The following is a 20,903-nucleotide window of genomic DNA, read 5'->3' on the forward strand; positions in this document are numbered from 1 at the left end:
TGCCTAGTAAGCGGTTTGTATATTGATTCAGGTAAAGATCACTTGGGTCCAGGTGTTTTCTTACTCAGGATCTTGTTCAGGAGCTTATCAATCTTTATTGGTGTCTGTTTTTTTTTTTCTCTCAAATTGGATTGGATCAACCTGGTATATGAACTCACTGCTCCATGATAGATTGTGTGTATATTTGATACATTGACAGACAGTCTAACCAACAGATTTATGCTCTAGATTCCTAAAAGTCTGACCAAAACTCAGCTGAACAGAATATACCGTCTATCATCAACAAAATAGGTTGCATGTGCCACAAATTAATAATGCCGGATTTTTGGGCCGATACATTTCTTCTTCTTCCTGTCTTAAACAGCTAAAATGACTGTCCACACTAAATTACCCAATTTACAGTATATGATATGTAATGAGAGACAGCAAGTTACTATGATGTGGGATATAAATAGGGAATCTAAAAACCTTCATTTAAAGGCTGAAAACATTTGTTAAACCTTTTCTTTGCCAAAGTAACTATCCTGTACTCTGTAATAATGCCAAAGTGCCCCATACCAGTGGGGTTGAATTAAGTGTCTATTGTCAAGTGTCATTGAATGTACAATAATATGTTTTTTATGTTCAGCGAGAGGAAGGACACAGCACAGTGGGGATCTTTATGATGCTGGTATGCAGTGTGCTTGTATAGAGATTTTTCTTTCATTTGTTAGGGGTTTTCAGGATATGTAAGCAATCTCATGGACATGTGCAGTTTTAAAAGTAGTTCACGGTGACTATAAATATGACAACTAGAATGTGCCCTTGTCTGTCGATTGTCTGTCGTTCGTTATTTGTTGTCCAAAATGTCTTTAGTTAAGTTATTTGTTTTATAGTATTGTTTTTTATTGCTAGTTTTTTTAGTGCTCTTTTTATGCACTGCAGGTTTGCACTGGGGGATGGGGGGATTGCAATTTCATCTGTGCTGTATGTTTAATATTTGACAATAAACAACCTTGAATCCTTGACGAAAATGAACCCATTTGCAGATGCAGAAATAAGGGTCTAGTGCAAAGACTCTTTGCAAAAGGTTAGAAGTTATAAAAAAAGGTCAGCTGATGTAATAAAACACCAATAAATGAACATTTATTGGTATCTCCACCCATGGACTTCACCCCCAGCCTAGATCAAAAAGGGGAAGGGGTTCATTTCATTTCAAGAGACATACACCAAAATGGAGTGTTCCGAGAGAGCTGGTTTTTGCAAGGTCACAAACCTCCTCTGGCGCTTCATTCTTGTTAGATGTTTCAATGACACCATGGGGGCTGTTTTAAAAAGCAGAAAAGGGGTGTAATATTTCTGTGAAAAAGTATGCATATTAGTTAGTGAATTTGTTCTGCAGTCATAGGAGACTGTGTCCTTGGTACAGATGGTACCTCTCATCGCTGATATGTAGGATGTGTGTGGGACAGTGTGTGTTTATGACTGTGCACATGTGGCATTTTATGAGTCAGCATTTGGGTAGACTGGTGAGTGGCCGACAGACTGGCTAATAGTCACCTCAACACATACTTACACATGCTAACACAGTTAGGAGACCAGACAGCAACACTGGCAGTCAAGACAGACAGCCTTGCTTTGCACACCAACATAAAGCAGCCATGTTGTTGAATGAAGCGCTACAGCCCTGATAAGAGTCCTTATTCAAGGAGAGAGTGGCCGATAGGGAGCCATAGCTTACTTACATAGAGCCTCTAGCTTCTTAAATAACCAGCTAATCCCAACTGTAGCACTATGATAAGCTAAGCACCCCAGTTCAGATAAATAAATGGACTATACCAAAGTTAAACAAGAACAAAAAGTTGACTCTGTCTAAACAAAGTTTGGATACTCTTAAAGGAATACACACATTATGACATATCCTCCCTCCTATGAGGAAAAACCATGAACACAAAAATTCTCCAGGTGTCCATGGTTGGTAGAGAATAGGCAATGGAGCTATATGCTGATACAGGTAAACAGTTTTTTTTTGTTTTTTTTAATGACTTTGGTCGGTTTTGGTCTATTATCCATGCAGTGCCAAGCAAAAACACAACATTTTTCATTACCAACACTGCCACACAGTATGGGATGTAAATGTCATTTTGATGCAGGCTTTTAGGAAACAGTACAAAACCTGGCAAACCTGTAACCATTTCTTACAATTGGCAGATTGATTTATGTGTGTTCATGCTTTATATAAAAGCTTTTTAATGGGTCCCCAGGAGTCAAAAAATTACAAAAAATCCAAAAGGAAAAACGAAGCAACGGTGGACAATGAAGACTGTTTTTGGCTTTAAATTAATGCTACACATAATGGGACATATTCACAGTATAAAAAATCATGGTAATACAATTACTAGGGAGCATATCAGAAGCTGTATGATCTCAAGCGGTTTAACACCGGTTGCCTGATATCAGTGTCATCACTTACTCATTCTTGTATAATGAAATCTAAGAAGAGCAAACAGTGTAGGTGATATCTGAGTCAGATGTCTTAACTCACATAACCTTTTTAGGATTAGTAAAAACACGTTTTTCAAAATAGGCAACATTGTGTGTATGAGCGATTGTATAAATGAACAGCAGTGTACTCTCTCCCTGCTGTACTCCTACTGTCTTACTCATGCTTGTTTGACACATCTCACCCTGTTGCCCTCGCTGTGATACCTACACACTTTATAATAGAACTTTAGAGCGAGCTTGGGCAGTAGACAATAAAATGCCCTTATATGACCTGTAATTAAATATTGGTATGTAATAGAAAGTGGTGGAGGCTCGTATAGAGTGTATATAGTAGGGCACATGCGTTGATAAACATATGACAGAGAAAGACCAAAAGAGAAAAAGCAAGAGGCTTAAGACAGCCTTACCTGTTGATCATGGGTAATGTAGTCTGTCTTTTTCAGCAGGTCATTGTGACACCTCCCACCTCCTGAAACCAGTAACAAAGGTTAATATGCTTTAGAGGTCAAACAAGTGTTAACAACATCAGTAGAAAGAACTGGGGCATTAAAATGAAACGGTTGCACTCTCCCATTTGACATTCAAACATCAAACCACAACCCTCAACATGAACTGAAGTCAACAATTTGCAAATTTGCATCTATCAAAATACAATAATACGCTACTGTGGTTAAAATGGTTCCTCTACTGTTTGTAATGGGAATGAGCTAATATATTTGCATTATTTGTCAAAACAACTTCTTGATAATCACGTGGAACTTGAGTCAAGCAGTCAATCGTGGGTTAAAAAATAAATCTCAATGTTCTGTTTACACAAGACTATCAGTGCTTATTTTTACTCATGCACAGGATTCGTCATATATGTGTGACGTTTGCAGGCTGTTTGCAGGCTGTTCTATGGTCATGATGTTGCTAAATGTAGTTCTGTGTTGCTTATGAAACAGTGAGTGTGCAAACAGCACAGCGGGGCCTGGACCATTGCTGTGGCCATCTGTGTGTGCGTGTGCGTGCGTGTGTTTCTCAGGTGCCGCCTGTTCAGTGATTCGTTTGGCCACATGACTAAGAACAGGTGGCACTCTTTTGTACCTCCTCACCCCCAACACACTCATTTGAACAACACACGCACACACATATCTCTGCTACAAGCCAGAAAACAGCACTTGATAGGGTCCTCAAACACTGAAACAAGCATGGTTTCACATAAATGTACAAAACATACAATTATGGAGAATTATTTCCACAGATGTTTCTATTAATCTTGTACATATAAAACACTTCATCGTATCCTCTCTTTCTTCCACCTCTCTTCTGTAACATATATGTGACCTTGTTGTTAATAACTTAAAAAAGTTGGCCTGGAACAACAAAGACAATAATGTAAAAGTAATCTATGTTTTGGGACCCATAAACTAACGAAAGCTGATAACCTCTTTCATTCTCACCGTTCCTTTGTAATTTTTCTATTTCCTTCCTTTCTTTACCTTCGGTTGCTGCAACATAAAACATGTTTCTTTTATAGAGCCTTTACACACAGAACCACTGCAATAGCTTAAAGCAGCATATGTGTATGTATGTGCACTTTGTGTGCGTTTCAATATAAAGGCAGAGATAGCTGACTCAGCCTTCACAGATCTTGCAGCCTAGCGGTTAAGGCCTGAAGCCTTTGAACTCAAGGTCAAAAGGTGAAGACCACTTATGGTCCACAGCTGGCCACGGGTGGACTTGCTGTGTGTTATGGTGTATGTGTGTTTGAGTAAGTGAGAGAGGATTTAGTGGAGTAAGGCCAACTTACAAATAGGCATACAAGAGTGAGTGTGTGTTGCACGGCAACCTATTTAATGTTAGGTTAATCTAATCATACTTTGAATAAATGTCACAAGCTTTGACATAGACATTTTATCTTGATCGAAAAAAATGGAGGGAGGGTTCTCATAATGATAGAGACAGTGAGAGAGATAGAGACCATGGCTAGGGAGAGGACAAAATAAAATACAAAATGTAAAGATTTTACAGTTGTAAATTAAAATGGTATAGCAAAAGAGAGATACGACATAAGAAAATATAAAAGAGAAATGGAAAAAAAGCCGAGTGAGTAAACAAGAAATTGAATGACGTGCAAAGTGCTGTTTATATAAAGGCTTACTACTATGGAGAGTGGGTGGAGCAACAGAGGAGGAGAAAGGCTGAGGTGGAAGGAGTACAATAGGAGGATTGAATACAGGTCTTGAGCCGGCCCAAATGAATAAGGAGAAAAACTAAAGCAGTTTTCACAAATGCACTCCAGATTATATATAGATAATTACAGGAGGGCTGAGGGGTCTCCCGAGGTAAGATATGTAAAAAACTACTCTGAAGCTACGGACAAAGCAACAGAATCCACTACACGACGCCATAATGACAATATTTACCTTTATATCAATGCAATGCTGAGTCCAACGGAATGACATCAACAATAGAGCAGAAAAAAACATACTAGCGAACAGTAAACATAATGCAGCCGTTTAAGTGCACAGAGATCGTAGGGGTCGCGTGCAGACACTTTATGCACCGTGCAGCAGTAACAGTAGAGGAACATAACTCCCCCTCCAATTGGCTCAAGCTGGATTTTCCAGAGAATATCCTGCTGCGTTCTCACATCAACCCACTCGGACTTGCTGCAGGAAGAATACTCGGGGTCTGGGCAGTGTAAAGCAGAGATCCACTAAGCTACGATGCTTAGCAATGTAGCATTGTGTGTGTGGAAGGTGCAGTTAATGAATTTTTCTGTACTTGTATGTTTAGCTAGTTGAAACTACTGAGGTCATAGCCATTGTTAGTTTTATTTGATAATTTCTTGACATGCAGGGAAGAATCTGCCAACAAATGGAATTATTTGGACATAAAGCCTTGATGGTGTTGTTTTACCAGTGGCGGTGGACTGACGGTAAATACAATATATTGTATTGTTAAAAAACTGAAGGTGTAATTGGGTGTAAATAATTGCTAATATACAAATATAGCTTTTCAAACAATCTCCTCCTAGAAAATACATACTGTACAACATAACTGCTCACATGCTTAAGACTGCCCCATCACAGGAAATTAAGTGTAATCATACATCCTGTGCATTGTTGGAGCACACACATTTATGACTTAATGGTGAGAAGGCAGGTGTATGTGAATCTGTTTTTAGAAGCCCTTTTTTTTGCAGCTTTCTGAGTTCTGAACAAACTGATCTTGTGTCAGTGAAACCAGCTCAACATAATCACCCTATGGCAAAATCACACACATCTCCTTGGCGTGTGTGAGCCTGTATGGCATGAGTAGAGTAGCCATGCTCAGGCTGCTCCAGCCCTTAGTCACTGGTGATTCAGTCAGCCTCTTCAAGTTAGAGCAGCAAATTTCATACCTGCACACACACACACACACACACACACACAAAAAGCATGCTGCCACAGGAACAGTGGTAAGTTTGAAGCCACAATATTTACATCCTTGTGACTTTTTGTTTTAATACAAAATTTAAAGAGGCGAAATCAGGGGAAAAGAGATCTCTGTACCCTTTGCGGCGGGGTATAAACAGAGGCATTACAGGTGCAAGACAGTATCAGCTGAGCCAGCAAGGGAGAGCAGCGAAGTGTGTGCATGTCTGACTGTTTGTGTATGTGGAGCCTCCGCTGCTGGTAATTTTGCAGTGCTGAAACTTAATTGAATTTCCATTAAGTTTCAGCACTGCAAAAGTACCAGCAGATTGGTACACCGATATTGTGCCTTCATGGAAATAATATGAATGTAAAAAGATGTAATAACAGCTGAGCTAATATAGAGTTGTTTAGCTCAGCTGTTATGTAGTAATAATAATAATAATAATAATAATAATAATAATAATAATAATAATAAATGTTATTTGTAAAGCACTTTACATTTTTCAATCTCAAAGTGCTACAGAGTTTAAAAGAGAGTTTATGTACCGTAAATTCCGTACTATTGAGCGCACCTGGATATAAGCCGCACCGGCTAAAAATAAGTAAATAAATGTATTTGTACATATATAAGCCGCACTTGATTATAAGCCGCAGGTGTCCACGCTATAACAAGAGCTATTTACACAGACGTAGGCTACCGGTAACATCCGCAAATACTGTAGCGTCCGTACGGACGTTAAAGGACGACGAGAGCGTTCAAATATTAATAACTTTTAATAACCCGATCACTGTCGGCCGTGACCACGCCGTTTACAGCAGAGAGCAACACATAACTTGCTGTAACAATCCAACTCTCTCCCCCAGCGTTCTCTCGTACAGCCACTCAACACGTTCTCGCTGGTGCATTCACTGACTCTCCACATAATCGGAATTATGAACACATTATCAACTACTGACTTTACAACATGAACCGTTACAATACGAAGCCTAGCCGACGGTGTCTGTAACACGGCTGAAGAAAAAGATGACCGTAATATATTTCACAAGAAAAAGTCCATCCATTCACTGCCTCAGAATGACTTCATTACTCACTTCCTCAGTCTCTGTTGTCGCTGTCAGTGTCATCTTAACGTGCAGCAGCTCTGTTAGCTTCTTTGACAGCCAGGTCGATCGCCTTTAACTTGAAAGCTGCATCATATGTATTTCTCCGTGTGTTTTCCATGATGAGGGTGCGTGCATGAAGCGCAAAATGACTGATATTAAGATCCGACGTGACGAAGTCAAATGTTTTTGCGGCAGAAGCTCATTGTCCCCCATAAAAAATCCATGCATTAGCCGCACCGGAGTAGAAGCCGCAGTGCTCGAAGTGTGAGAAAAAAGTAGCGGCTTATAGTCCGGAATTTACGGTACTCTAAAAAGGTTTACTGTCTGCAATTAGGCCTTCCTGTGCAATGACCATTTGTTTGCTGATGTGTATTTTAAAGCAAACACTTGGGACATGTCAAATCCTTTAATAAAGCCATATTATTGTCACCGGGCTGTGGTAGCATCTGTATGACTACTGAGCATGTGCACGAGTAGTAATCAACGTGCAAATATTAAAACCTTAAAGGCAGGGTAGGTAATTTCCTGCAGATACACTTTTTAAGTTTTTGGTTGAAATTTTCTTTATGTTCTGACAGTAATTAAGATCTTATGTGCTCCAAAAATCCATCATCTGTAGCAGCTGTAATCCTGTAAAAACTTCGACCAATGTCAGCTCGACGGTTCGTTTTTTCATATATCCATCAGACCTCTCTACCCCATGCATGCACGAGCCTCAAAGCATGAACTGAAATTCACTTCTGGACCAATATGGCACTAGTGCATGTAAGTGAGGGGCGGGGCTTTTGAGAGAGCACAGACAGGAGGGGGTGAGTAAATATGGAGAATGGAGAGGATGCTACTTTCAAAATCATGCGAGTTTTCGAAAATTATCGACCCTGCCTTTAAATGTGAGAAAGAACGTTTTTATTGTTGTGACTCTAAATCTCCTAAAAATGCAGACTCTCCACATTTAGAACCTGCATGTGTGATAGGGATGTCGGTGATTTGGACACTTGTAGAGGATTCTGTTTTTATTAATTGAATGGCAATAGGGCGTTTATTCCCTGTCCTAAGGTATGATCACACAGTTCTGCATTACTCAGACTCCAACAATTGTGGTGATAATTTGTTCAGATTAAAACTTGTTAAGATTGGCTGTTTGCTTGGTTCCAATAATTGTTCGACTCTTTTTAAATCTAAATACAATATGCCAGAGATATAAAGACTCATCTATTTTTAAAGTTTCTGTCAGATCTTTTACCTTTACCAACTGAACTTTAAAATGTTCACGAGAATTACAGTCAATGTTAAACAAATAAGCCTGATATGTATGTAGTGAGTAAGGAATTATTTTGTGTGCATAAATAAAGCAAATATTGTAATTTGTACCTAATTTTTCTGTAAAAATGCATGTTTACGTGGTAGGAGCTGGCAGAGCTACAGACACATGTGGAGGAGTGTCAGCTTGACTGCAGCTGAGGCTGGGTGAACTTCTGGTTTCAGTAAAAGGTCATGGTAAAAACCAAGACTGGCTCACAAACCACAACACCTACTCTGACTCCCACATACACACACACACACACACACACGAGAAAAAGAAAGAAAAGAATTGAGAGATGGGGACAGACTCTCTCTTTGAGGATAAGCATGAAAATTACACCCACTTAAGAGGAGGAGGTTGACAGACAGACAGACAGACAGACAGACAGACAGACAGACAGACAGACATTAAAGGTCCTTAAAGGTCCCATATTCTGCCCTTTATGGGGTTCATATTTCTAATTTAAGTGTCTACTAAAGTACGTTCACAATCGCTAATGTTTGAAAAAAAGTGTCTGTTTTCATGTACTGCCTCTCCATGCAGGCTCTCTCATCTGCTTGTGTTTCTAATGCTCAGAACACCCCACGAGGAGAAAAAAATGAGCTGGGTCCCCACGTGTGCCAAGTCTGATCTGATTGGTCAGCCAATCTTCTTTCTCGAACTTGGTCAGTCGTTGGCTTTGCTTTTGGACATGTCCCGTCCCTTCTACTATAATGGGAAAGCTACAGCATGTCTGAGGGGAGTTTGTGCTTGCTACAACAAGCCAATGGGCTTGGATCAGTGACATCTTTGTCTTGTGATGTCACAACACTAATTTTCAACAAGGGGGGGCGAGGGACCAAGTGTTTCATGTGGCTATTGCCACTGCTAACAGGAGAACACAGGAGAAGCTGTGTTTTCTACGGACTTTGAATTTTTGCAAATGGATGTGCCTAAACATGCATGAGACACCTGGAAAGCACACTAAAGAGCATAGGAAACCAGAAAAAGCAGAGTATGGGACCTTTAAAGACAAGACAGTCAACAAATGCAACAAAGAAAACAATAGAAAATGCATATCAAGCTGTAGAGATCATGATGAGTCTCATCTTTTAACAAAATGGTAGAAAATGGTACAAAACACTTCTGCTGTAAGCTAAAATAAATAAATAATAATAATAATAATAAAAGAAGCAGTCAGTCAGCATGCCTAAACTTGCTTCACACACAAGTGTGCACACACATTAAAAGAGAGAAATGTTGCTCGAGGCTTCCCCTTCATAATAAACAACAATAGAGTATAGGGGGGTCGTGTATTTTTGCTGAAAGTGAGGGGTTTCTATTCTCAGTCTTCAGCAAATCTGTGTGTAATGTGCAAACAAGCAATATGAAGAATGACTCCGGAGGTGTTTATGAAGTAAGTTTGTTTAAGACTACAGGCAGTATCCCAGGATGCACTTTAAGACCATGACCTAACAAGGACATAAAGGTCCACTTCTGTATGAGGCCTGAGGGACCTACTGACTGTAGGTCTACTGTAATTCATGTTTGTAGCTGTGACTGAGCATGTGAGATGGAGAGCTAGTTGGAGAGTGGTCAGGCAAGTCCTGCCAAGCCCACATACCAGTGCAGAGGTGCCTAACTGTACTATCCAGTTGCACAATGCCATTTGAGTTAACTGTTACATACCAATAAGCCTGACTCAAGCCTTTGAAATCACTCTGTTGTATGTTTGTTAGCTGCAAACCACAATGGTTGAATAAGTTATACATAAGAAAGGCTGAAACTTTGGAAGCAGAAACAAGGTAAATGGTAAATGGACTTGAGCTTGTATAGCGCTTTTCTAGTCTTCCGACTACTCAAAGCGCTTTTTACACCGCAGATCACACCTCAAACAAGAGTAAAGATAAACAATAACAGTGTTTGAATTTAAAAGTGGGCTGGGCACTGAGCATTATATTCCCTGAATTCACAATTGTTGATACAGTTCTCTTACATTAAAAAGAATACAAATCCTTTAATGTTTAACACATAACTAAAGAAAGCAAAATTCAGTTTGTGTGAACTATGGAATAGTACAGAACACATTTTGGCCTGTTTGGATCTGATTTCGGTGTATCCATGCAAAAGTTAATCGACTCCACTATGTCACTCAGACTAACGCGTTTACGTGCATGTAAAAATCCAGTTTAAATCATTGCAATTAATGTTTTTTTGCTCTTCATGTTAATATACTGGACATAATGTTTAAGTGAAGACAATTGGGACTGCAGACATTTTGCGCACACGTACACACGCACATGCATTACGTCTTTATTGTAGTTGTGTGCAGTATGTATGTCTTTGTCCTTGAAGTATGTGCATGTGTGCATTACTGTTTCAAAATGCCTGTGTATGCATGTGTTTGTGTGAATGGGTGTCCTTGACCAGCTGCACAGGGTGGAGGAAATGAGGCGGAACTCAATCTGGTCCACACCTGTCTGTCTCTCTCTCTAGGGGAGGAGCAAAGGGCCTGAAACAAACACACACAGAGACACACACACACACACACAGAGCTCAGGGCATCATTCACGTGAGCAGATAGATTATGTATGCAGCAGCCAGCCAAGGAGCTTGGATCTATCAATGTATGCACAGAGACAGTTTTATGCTCCATGAGAGTAGGTGGGTTGGGGTGGGGGGAGATAGATTTTTAATTTTTTTTTTATGTATCTGCTAGTGTGACAGAGAATGGATGATGCCAAGACAAAGAAAGAGACTATAAGAGAGAAGAGGGTTATTTCAGAAACAGAGAGAGAGAGAGAGAGAGAGAGAGAGAGAGAGAGAGAGAGAGAGAGAGAGAGAGAGAGAGAGAGAGAGAGAGAGAGAGAGAGAGAGAGAGAGAGAGAGAGAGAGAGAGAGAGAGAGAGAGAGAGAGAGAGAGAGAGAGAGAGAGAGAGAGAGAGAGAGAGAGAGAGAGAGAGAGAGAGAGAGAGAGAGAGAGAGAGAGAGAGAGAGAGATTAGACTAGTGGGCAGGTTACTCTGGGACGCCAGAACCCAGTGACATGACACAGATGCACTCTGCTACTGTGCAGAGAGCAAAGGGGAGGAGAGCATGGAGCAACAGAGATGAAGGAGAAGGAGAGGGGGATGGGTGCATGGTAGCTCACAAGTCTTGTTTCTATTTAATAGACTGGTATAGTAATGACGTATTTTTGTAGGCCAACCCGAAAAAATGGCGCCGGTGGTTCCTTCGAAAATTCGCCTATGGGATTTTTGTATTGGATTTTGGGTCATTGCAGAAAATAAGCTCCGTGTCAAACACATATTTCTGATGCATAGCCGTTTTGTTCAGCGGGATAATCTTTACAGATGAACATCGTTTATATGAAGTTTGAAGAGTTAATGCAGCCAAGAGAAGTAAAAAGCTAACGTTATGCTCTAGCGAACTACACCACGGTCAGTTTGTAATGACGTCACGACCGTTATGCTTCATCGATCTAATCATCGGATTTGACAAGCTAGTGAAACGTTAGCTTAATAACTTGTTTATTAACCTAATATTTGCAGGAACACTGAAAAACATGACTAGAGGCTGTAAGGAGGATTGGGGAGAGAGTTCCCAGCGTGATGACGTGTAATGTCTGCGACAACCACTATAGTTTCAGTTAGCTAACCGGCATTTAAAGTTTGCGTAAAAACATTAAAATTCACAAGTGGGGTCTTAGCTAACGTAGTTTATCTTGTCTAACAAAATGTCTACATCTCTTCAGCTTGTGTTAACCACAGACCTTATTTCAGGCGTCTAAACACAAACCCATTCAAAATCCCCATTGAATATTAGAGTTAGGAACCCATGGCGCTAAAATGCTAACTCACTTCCTGGTTTTAGGACTCAAAACTACGCCAGTCTATTGTTGAGCAAATTTTAAGGCAACAAATGAAATGTCAAAGTTAAGGAGTTCTTTTCAGCATGTTTCTCTCCACTTTTCTGGAGGAAATGGGTCAGGTATTTGGTAAGTGTTGTTTAATCAAAATTGTGCAGTTTATGCTAAGTGTGCACAGTTTTAATGCGGGCAAAGCAAATAAAAACAGCAAAAGTAGATGGTGCCAATGCTACTGTCAGGAGGTTTGTTTCTAATTTGTTATATATGAACTGAATAATAAATAAACCATGGCACGCTAAAAATGACTTTACACTGCCTACAAACACTGACTCTCATCCTCCTTCCTTTACGTTAGTTCTCTGTTGTATTGTTCTAATAGTTTTTGCTTTGATTTTGTTGTTTCCCATCAAAGCATCTTTCAGTATTTAGAAAAGCGCTATATAAATCTAATTTATTATTATCATTATTGTTGGCAAACAACACATTTCGACTGTGGCTTCCTCAAAATAATCACATGCGCAAACACAAGTGTGTTAATCATATATGGCAAAATCGATCATGACCTATGACCTATGTCCAGTTCACCCACTGGAATTTCTGATACAGATTGAAAATCTCTCGTAGCTATAGCAAATGGTTCCAGAGCTATAACAAAAAATAGAGGGGCAGAAGGTCAGAGGGTTAGAAGGTCAACCTTTTTCGTGAATCTATATAAAGAGAAGGGCATAGAGACAATGTTATTTGCCAATACTTAATTTCTGAATTTGATACATATTTAGAAACCCTGATGTAGATTATTAATTGAAATTTGATAAGCAAAATGTAACTTTGCAGCAGGATGCAAGAGGGTGTATACAATGTTATGTTCATGAATTCGACAGAAATTATGAATTAAGTTTTCCTGTCATATTCAACATTACTCTTATGGTTTATAAGTTATGTAACTATTCTAAAATATTTCAATTTGTGATGTTCAGAATTGCCCACTGCTACAGTTGTGATGAACTACCGGTATTTAATAATTTTAAACTGGTTCAGATGCAAAGCTGCAGCACATATTTTATAATATACTGTCTAGTCGGCTTGATAGTGCTAACACCCACACAGGCAGAGACATGATCTCATTTCCATGTCCAATGCAGAGGACCTTACAGCAGAAAAAAATTGTCTCTTCCCACACACAATCTATTTCTTTTCACAAAAGACTGCCAAACATTACCATCATAAATACATACAGGCCGACTATCACTCTGCCAGCATAGTGCTCCAACTATCCATCCTCCTATTCACTCTCTTCCCCCACTGAAATCATACCGTTTCCCTCAATCCCTCCCTTCACACCTGCCAGGCCTACAGCAAGGTCACACACCTCAATTATTCTGCACGCACACACACGCACGCACGCACGCACGCACGCACGCAGTGTTTGGTAGGGGTAGACATGGAGGAAAGAGGAGGGGGCGAGTGCAGATTTCACGCTACTCTGAGCACTCGCTAGCATGCATCAGTGTCTCTGACATTATTTATGATTTGCAATATTCTGTATTTGCCCTCCCTTCTCTGCTGATGCTCCTGACTTGTGTCTCCGGATCAGGCAATTTTTAGAAGTTCTCTTTAATTAATACCACCAGCCATCCATAATAAAATTACTTCACAAATATACAACAGTGTGGCTAATGGAGATACTGACCATTACAAACATGATAGAATTCTTTCATTAGAAAGTATATTTATAATAAATAAATAATGTTTAGACTGATACAAAACATATGACTGTCTGCAGCAGTGCAACAGAAACAGTAGGAGACTTAATAATCACAAGCTTTAACTCATCAATAGTCTAGATATCAAGCTGCTTCATTGACACTAATATTCCATACAGAATACACAACATTGTACCCAATTGTCATTTATGTACAGTACAAGCAGTAAATGTGATCCTCCTTTTTGTATCTGCTGGCAAACTGCTGTTCAGACGTGCAGCCACAGGAGGCAGTCAGCTATGTTTACACAAGCCGGCCATATGGCGAAAGAGTAGAGCACACACAGCTCCTGGAATAAGCAAACACACAGCCCAAGCAAACATTTTGCATGCTCAGTGCTATGTTAAAAACTTCCATTTGTTTGGAAAATGATATAAAAGGCATTTGAGGATGGTTTAAGTTGAAAACTAATGACAGGCAGCACAACATTCCTGACATAATATATTATAAGTATGGGCAGTTGTAGGGAGGAGGACTCCAGTTTACGCTTTAACACTTGTTGTAGCCCCAACTCTTCAAATATATTCAAACCACCCACATGTTGGCCTGTGGCCACCAGCTGATGAGTTTGGGAGTTTTTTTTTATTTCTTAGACCTCTCTAATTAAAGCCACTTGAAAGTAGGAATCATTTTTGTGCCTGAAAATGGTTTTAGTTTTCAATGTTTTGCAGATTGAATAGAAGAAAACTGAATATGCATTGTTGACCATCTGACTTAGGTGATCAAGTGCAAACCATGAGGCTTGTAATTCTATACATCGGGTATAGAAATCCTTTCTGAGAGAGTCAGCATGTCTCATGACCTCCTCCATCATCCTGCCCCTCCCGTCACTGCCACAGTCAGGCACACATCTACACAAACAGAATACACACACTATTGCATCATTGCAGTACAGTATAGGTGACAGTACACAGCATCTATAGAGAATAACTATGAAACAAAGGAATCAGATAATGAGACCATCATCATGAGCTTGATATGGGTGAATTAGGCCCATAGTTTGGTTCCAGAAAAAACACTATGTAAATAAAACAAGCAATCTTAACAGCGGTTGTTAAGGGTGGAGTCCTTACAGTGTTATAGCAGAAGAGGTATAAAGAGGCCTTCAGACTATTCCACCACTGACTGTCTACAAACATGCTCATATGCACACACACACTCACTTCATTGTTTTCTGTTCAGTGCAATCAAAGCCATCTGATCCCAGTATGTGTGTGTATGAGTGTAAGTGACGAGAAAAAAGAAGCCAAAAGCTGACAGAGTTAAGGTGGCAGACAAAGGGAAAGAGGGAGGACAGACAGAAAGAACATACAGAAGGGGAAAGGCCAGATATAGGAGAGAGAGAAGAGGGAGGGTGCAGACAGACAAGGGAGGGCTGTAGGGCTTGGTGTTTGAGACAGATCATGTTACTGGACCTCAGGCAAACAAACAGACAGACACATACTGCTAAAGGTCACAGTGCACCCACTGCCCTCCAGAAACATGCATGCAGAGACATCGATATCCTCCTAAAACTCTACAAGACAGACACTACTGAAACAAATTGTTTGATATATACACACCTTACACTATGAATGCATAATTTTAGAAGACACCCAAAAAGAAAAGGAATTGCAGCTTAATAAGGCTGGTTCTGTAGTAGAAAACGTGAAAGACTTGACTGAATCTTACCAAATAAATGCACTGTTTATTCTAGATTTCACTTGTCACTTCTAGTCTGAAGATTTGGAGCAAGAGACATTGTGGAACACATATGCACCCACAGATGAGCACTGTTGTCATAAATGTTAAACAAGTGAAAGGGATCACGGTACAGTGTGGAACAGGGTTAAAGAGACCGAAAATGTAACACAGAAGTGAAAAAATGAGCAGAAAAAACAGACAACGTAAAGAGGGAAAAAAGAAGATGGAAGATTAAGTAAAACAAACTTGAAAAGAGAAAAGATGGGGGAGATCAGAGGCATGTGGGGGATAGAAAAGATAAGGAAAAAGGATGAGACCGAAGGGTTTAAATGGTAAAAGAGATCTCTAATTAAGGAATCTACAGAGTCAAATTCCTCCTCACTGTTGATCAGTAAGCTACAAGTTTCAGACCATCCAGAGATAGACAAACAACCAACACCTTTAACGGCCTCTCCTTTTGCTTTATTAACCCTCCCTCCTCTTCGAAACATAATCAGGTTAATGCATTACTGTAAGTCACTCAGCTCCATTGATTGAAGCCACAATGGGTCAGTCATGTGTGTGTGCGCACGCGTGTATGTGTGTGTGTGTGTGTGTGAGTACAGTTTCATAATAAACTTTACAATGGTACAACTGGTGCTCAGGTACAGCAGCAGGCAGCTGAGGATGGTGAAATGCAAATTCTACAACAAACAGATGAACCTTTAGTGGTTGGAAGATAGTATATATAGGTTTTTGTGAGTGTTGTGTTATTAAGATGTTCTATCATAAGGGCATGACCAGCCTTGTGATAGACACCAGCCTTGTGATAGACACCTTACTAATCTTTCATCATGACCTGGAATACTAATCTAAAGCTGCCTTGCTTACTGAACACCTGTCCCAATAATTCCGTTGAAATCAATATTATATACCCAAGAGAAAACTCTGAGATTGTGAAAGAGACTCACCTAATATACATATAAATTCCCAGGCACACATGAGTGAAAAGCCTATCCTACATCTTCTTTTGAAAGTGACACCAAGTACAAAACATTCTTCCTTACACACAAATGCAGACAGAGGGATGGAAACAAACTCCAGTACAGACACAATGAAAAGCTGGACACAACCACATTACTTGAGGAAAACTACCACAAATGAATAAATACAGCTAAATGAAAAGGAGAAGAGAATAAGACCAAAACCTTCAAAGAAGCTGCTCATTTGTTGGACGCACAATTATAGAGTGCAGTAAAAACACAGGGATGGGCCAATTGTCATGTGTACGTGTTCTTATAGGAGTCAAGGAATACAAAAAAGGATTACACAATTTAAACTCAGATGTCCATCAGAAGGTTGAAATTTGAGGTGAATTCGGAGGTACGGTGAAATTTTTAGTAAAAGTCTTATCCAATCAAATACCTGACAGGATTCAGTTCTGCCACTCAATACTCTTTGTAATGCTTCACCTCAGTCAAATAAGATTTCTCATCTTTAATCTTGAACTCTCACGACTTGTTTTCAGAGATTACAACCTTTAACCCTTGAAACAAATTATGTAAGAGAACCTGGCTATAAAAATATAAATAGTTCCTAGGTGACCTTTGCCAAAGTGTGATAAAATCAGCCATGCAGCGAGGTCTTTTGCATGCACGCACACACATGCACACACACATGCACACACCAAAGTCAATCAGTCACAATGTCAATGGTACATACAGAGGCCAGTGTAATAAGCACATAAAATTGTCACACAAGCTATATGCTGCACATTTGCATGTTTGTAATATGGATATGTATTCAGTCAGTCTGATAATCCTGTTCATCTCCTATAGAAACATTTATTTATACAAAGTATAATTCCATAATACAAAAACATCAGTTCATTAAAAAGGAGCTGACATTGACACAGCTAGAGAGAAGGTGGTGTATATGAATATGGATTTTAGTTTTGCATCATATGAAACTTTCTTTCAGCCCCATACCTGCAAACACTGAAGCATCTTCTGTGTGAAAGGGCAACTCAGGAAATGTTTGTGAAAGTCATGATCAAAAGTATAAACTACAGTTTAACATTTTACTATTGGTACCAAGACTCAACAAGACCTGTGTGTTCAAAGCTGTCCATTTATTAACCCTTTCCATCATAAACCATGTTAACGCCAGGTAAAAAAATATACACATTAAACACACCACATCTGCCAGTAAATGTTTGTATTTGCTTTTGTGTGTGTACAATGAAAAAAACATCTCAGCATAGCTGTTTTATGAGCAGCACCTTGACCTGACCTTAGACGTCTTTGACACTTCTTTAGCACTTTTTGACTGCCATTCGAAGGACTGTTTGCCTCGCATTCAGGAAGAAATGTATGGCAAAGTTGGTCCTTCTCTGATCTGCAATCTGAGCAGATCTGTCTAGCAATGTGTAGATACAATGTTGTATGGACTTAGTTACAATGCAGTGCAGAATGTATCGATGGCTTTGTCTTACTCTCCACTATCACACTACATTCTCCTTTCAGTGGTGCTTATCCATTTGAGGTCCATGGAGCACAATGGAATAACTACCTAACTATATCTCTCTGTGCATTCAAGGACTGTAAACTGAAAACTATAACATTTATGGGTTTATGGGCATGTGCGTGAGTTTGGGTCTATGTGCGCACTTGTGTGTACATTGAAAATGGCTAAGCATGACTATTTTTTCTTAACTCTTATTTCTTGTATTATTAATTTCAGCTCAGATCAACTCAGTTAAATCAGATCAAATACAGAGATTTCAAATAATAACTAAGACTTTGTCCAACAAATGACTTCTTCTGCCCAATGAAAAACATTTTCTTTGCATCACCAATTAGGTATCGTATAAGCAAGCCAGCTTTAAATTGATGTGACAGAACAGATACAGATTGGCAACTGATGTCGGTGCATTTGCAGACTATGCAAACAAACAACACTTTCCAAAAAAACAAACAAACAACAAATCGAAAAAGTTTTCTTATAATCAGCAACATAACCTTCTAAATATTTGCTTTAAATATACTTTATAGTAACTATTAACTTGCAAATCTAATCAAAAATACAATTATTAATGTATTACTTTAACTTCCAGCTGAACCCTTATTAAACCCTTTGCTGCAGTAGAAATGTTTGTCATAACAAACAAACAAACTGTTTGATGGGACTTGCCACCATGACTCTACTCTAATGTGGTTAAGGAAAGCAAACTCAAGTTCTTGTGAAAAAAGAAGTAAAAATCAATATGACTTTATGAAGAAGTAAACTTAATTTAAGATATTGATTTGTTAAAGAATGATAGGTAGACAACTCTTGTGTCATAGAGATTTTCAAGGACATTGTAAAATTAAGACTGAAAAAACGTCTGACTAAAGGCCAACTAATAATGTTCTTTCAAGAAGAGAAACAAGGCAACAAACAATATCAGAAAGTGTCTCAAATTACTTCTAGCACATGAGCTAGTAACTTAGTTCCAGACCTTCTACACAGACACAACCCAGCAAGCCATCAAGCAAGCCAGCCAACCTCCCCTCACCTCCACCCTAGAACTCCTCTCCTGCCTGTCCTGCCCGTCTCCTTCTCCTCCCCCTTTCCTCCCTGTTTCTAAACACCAGGCAGCACACCCCTCCCCCCTCTGCTTTCCTCTCTCTCCTCTTTCTGTGTTCTCCGAGCAGCACACTCAATCATCCTCACCATCATCATCCTCCTCCCCCTGCCATCTAAGCTCCATTCCAATGAATGCACAATCTTCACCCTTTAGCTGGAGAGGGAATGCCCTGGGGGTGAGGAGAGGAAAAGAAGGAAGCAGCACACATGCACAAACAAATTCAATCACCCCCCCCCCATCCCCCCACTCCCTGTGTATTTTGTGTGAGTGTGCACATCTGCAAGGGAACACAGTAGCTTGGGGGTGGTAGATTTAGGTGGCGTCCTAATGGCTCTCAGTACAGGAAATGGCTTGTTGCTACACAGACAGTTCAGGATCAACTGTCATCAAGGGCCGCATCCCCATATTTTGTCTGCATCTGCAAAACACACACGTTCACACACAGCTGGCCCAGGTCACACCCCGTTCAACTAATGACTATGCAAAACTGTAGTCTACTGAGAAAACGCGTGCACACAGAAAAGTCACAGAAGTATTGGAATATGCTCCACCACGTTACAGATATTATAAAATCATATACAAATAAGTATGTATCTGTTATTTTTTAAATATCCAATATATTTACATGCTCTTCTTGTGCCATTAGCTGAGATATCAGTTTAACAATCTAAAAAATCCAATCAAAAATTACAAGTGGGGCAGCTGATTGAGAAAGCATCAGAACGAAGACAAAAGTCCTTGGTGGTATATGCACATAGTTTTTGTGTATTTTTAGAACTATATGAACATATTTGTGTTAACTTGCCTACATGGGATTATGGAACACATATATTTATCATTCATCCTTATAAAGTACCCCAACAAACTTAAAATGATAACAAAATGTTTTCTCTTGTAATTTCTGAATAATATACTTATATCATCGATACATTCCACTATAGTATTTGTTGTGGCATCATAACATTCAAGAAGTCAATTCTACTCATAATCCTTCATTTATATCTGATATCCCATTACAAAACCCCACCACACATTCTATACAATAAGTTTTTCCATGAAATCGAAACATACAGAACCCTATTTAAAAAGTAACTCATCCTAGCATAATCAATTTAGCCTTACCTCAAAAGACCAAATCTTACTCTATCATATTGTCTGTATTGGGGGAGGGAGGGCTGCAGCAGCACGGTAAACTGATTAGCAAAGCATTAGGGCTTGCTGTGTTCTGTGGACAATATTTTCTATCCAGCAAGGCTATATCAGGTAGTGAGTAAAACTATGATGTATTGCAGTCTACAGCGTGTGACCCTGGTTGAACTGCATCTGGCACGCCACTATTGAATAAGTTGGACAGGAAGTTGTGGAGGGACAGAAAAAGAAAATAAAATAATATAATGCAATGCTCTACAAATGTTGTAAATAAACGTAGGATAATGTTAGAGGGACACTATGTGTGTTTGGGGGGGGGGGGGGGGGGGGGGGGGGGTTGGCAGAAAGGGTGGAGGCAGCAAAGGGAAATAAAATTATCACCATGATTTTATTTTGTGGGAGGAAGTTTGTGTGCACATGTGCCCTGGACCAGCACTCACGTGAGTGTGTGAGCAAGTACAGGAGGGATTAACTCATGAGGCTTTTATACAATGAATATTTGTATTGGTTCAAACACAGGGGATCATGAACTTCATTAGGAAAGACATAAAAACACACAT

The 20,903-nt window shown here is 39.5% G+C and overlaps 1 protein-coding gene across 6 annotated transcripts in view; it reads right to left on the reverse strand.

The window, feature by feature from the left end:
- kdm6ba (lysine (K)-specific demethylase 6B, a) overlaps positions 1-20,903 on the reverse strand; it is a 93,399-nt gene that overhangs the window by 25,943 nt on the left and 46,553 nt on the right. For all 6 annotated transcript variants that reach the window (XM_079371389.1, XM_079371388.1, XM_079371385.1 and 3 more), the window contains one exon: positions 2,892-2,953. The gene's annotated coding sequence lies outside the window, so the exon portion shown is untranslated. The remainder of the gene's footprint in view (positions 1-2,891; positions 2,954-20,903) is intronic.

This window comes from Symphodus melops (genome assembly GCF_947650265.1).
Source record: "Symphodus melops genome assembly, chromosome: 20".
Taxonomy (NCBI): domain Eukaryota; kingdom Metazoa; phylum Chordata; class Actinopteri; order Labriformes; family Labridae; genus Symphodus; species Symphodus melops.